Source organism: Triticum dicoccoides, chromosome 2A (assembly GCF_002162155.2).
Source record: "Triticum dicoccoides isolate Atlit2015 ecotype Zavitan chromosome 2A, WEW_v2.0, whole genome shotgun sequence".
Taxonomy (NCBI): domain Eukaryota; kingdom Viridiplantae; phylum Streptophyta; class Magnoliopsida; order Poales; family Poaceae; genus Triticum; species Triticum dicoccoides.
In genome coordinates, this window is record NC_041382.1 from 175,263,160 (window position 1) to 175,265,395 (window position 2,236).

Sequence of the window (2,236 nt, forward strand, 5' to 3'; positions counted from 1 at the left end):
AGTCGAGGGCGGCGGCGCGGCAGACGAGGGGACGGGGCGGCAGGCGAGGGGACGGACGGGACGGGACGGGGCGGCGGGCCGCAGTTCACGCGCCACGACGCGCTTTCAGCGAGCGACGCGTGGTTTGACCACCGACGCGGTAAAAAAACGTACGTCGCCACAGTAAAAAGAAAATGCGTAGACGTACGTACGTCGACGGGCCGCGCGGGTACGTCGCGGGGCCGGGACTGGGGAGGGGCAGGGGCAAAGACCATCCTACCCTTTTTTAAGTTTTCAGGCGAAGGGGTATAGGACGATCTGGACCGTTGATGTTTTCGGGGGTTGTACCGAAGAAGAAGTGTTATAGAAATATTTTAACAAACTTATTTTCGCGTGCTTCCTCCACACACACACACTCTCAAAATCAGGGTATTGACACGTTGATAGGAAAAGTAATAAATGATCCCAATGGATGCAACTTTGACAATACAGGTGATGGTGATTTGACATAAAGTTTACATGGATAGTTATATTAGCAAATTTGCAAGTGCTTCCCATGAGCCAAATGAAATAGAAAGTATGTGTATTCTGGAAAGATAGATGTTTTTATACCGTTGGACAGGAAATTAACAATATTTTGCAGAGGGCTAGTGACTAGCTCCTACAACTAATCACCATCATCGTGCATATGCATCCAATTCTACCAAGATAGAAAATTCATGCTTAGGTAGTACTCGCTCCAAAATTAGATTAATCGATTGAAAAGGTCCAAGCACCTTTGGTGGCGTTCAAAGGTCGTCACTGGAGAAAGTCCAGCGGGTGGTGGTGCGCCCACACGATCCGCAAGCCTTAAAATACTCCGCCACACCACGGAGTATACAATTGACCTGGCTGTGCGAGCCCATCGACCCCTTTAAATAGTACTCCTACTGTACGCGCACAGTGCAGAGATCGTTTTTTATACGGATAGATCGGTGGGAGCTGATAGCAACAGGAGCGGCATTATAAAACCCACCGCGGTGGCGAGCGCAAAGGCGCGCGCGCGCCCCTCTCGATCTCCATGGAGCCCAGGTAGGTCCTCTGCTCCTCGCCGCCCGGCTGGTCGTCTCGTCTCCCGGATTGGAAGGCTGCTGCCGGTGTGGAACAAGGTGGCGACACGCGAGATTTCGCCGGCGAGCCGAGTCGGAGACGGTGGCCGCGAGAGGAGGCGGGCTGGCGGGGTGCCTTGGTGCTCGCTGTTCGAGTGTGAGGTATACGTTGGTGTCGCTCGCCTCGCGGTTCATTCGGTGCTTGGCCTTGGGGCTCTGCGACTGCCCTGGCGTCATGCCTGAGCTCTGGCGAGAGCCTCCCGCGGGTCAACGGGGAGAGGGGGCCAGCGTGCCAGGGCCTGAGCCGGAGCGCGACGCAATGCAATGCGGCGACCGTCTGGATTTCCCCCTACCTCTCTCTCTTTGTGTGTTGGGATTTTGCTGCTGGGCAAGTACTCTGATTCGATATTTTGCTGCTGCTGGCAGGGCAGGGCGGGGTACCCACTGCTGCTTCGTCGGCCTCGGCGGAGTACTAGCATGATGACGCGAGGACTTTGATGAGATGTGAACCGGCGCGGCGTCTGGCTGGCCGGCATGGAGCGGGATTGGTCGTCGCAGAGTTCGAGCCAGGGCGCGCCGTTCGAGGTCGACCGTGACGCAGGGTCTGTATCTGTATATGCTTGGACAGAGCCTGCGTGGTGCGGTTCCGTCCATGTCATTCATGCTCGGAATCGTTCAACAAGGACGGACGGGAACACATCATGCTTATCTATCTATCTATCCGTGCCGGCCGTACTATTGTACATTGCTTGCTTGCGTTCGTCTCCTTTCTATGCCGACTGTTTTGGCTTTTCCAGGCTGCCGCTGCTTGCTGCATTGTGAAGTTTTGGATCTTGACCTGCTGCTTAAATAACTCTTCCTGGTTGATTTTTTTATAATTTATTAGTAATAAATTAAATAAAGAGGGCTGCTGAGCCCGGGATAATTCCGTGTCATCTATGCATTATTGGTACGAAAAGCACGGTGACCATGACATTGACACATACTCCATACAAGTGGTTTTCCACCGTGAAGTGACAAGCGACCTGCCATGCCATTGCCAACCTCGGCAAAAGTGAGATCGACGCGGCATGCTTACCTATGAACAGCGTACTGTTCATAGGTGTACCATTCTCCATACAAGTGGATTTACATACGTCTCTCAGCCCACTGCTCGGCTCGGCGACAGT

The 2,236-nt window shown here is 53.8% G+C and overlaps 1 long non-coding RNA gene across 1 annotated transcript; it reads left to right on the plus strand.

Annotated features, from left to right (window-relative positions):
* The first annotated feature begins 886 nt into the window (after positions 1-886).
* On the plus strand, positions 887-2,002 carry LOC119354068. Its single transcript, XR_005170628.1, has 2 exons — positions 887-1,402; positions 1,494-2,002. It is a non-coding gene; the product is annotated as an uncharacterized LOC119354068 (long non-coding RNA).
* Positions 2,003-2,236: the final 234 nt, after the last annotated feature.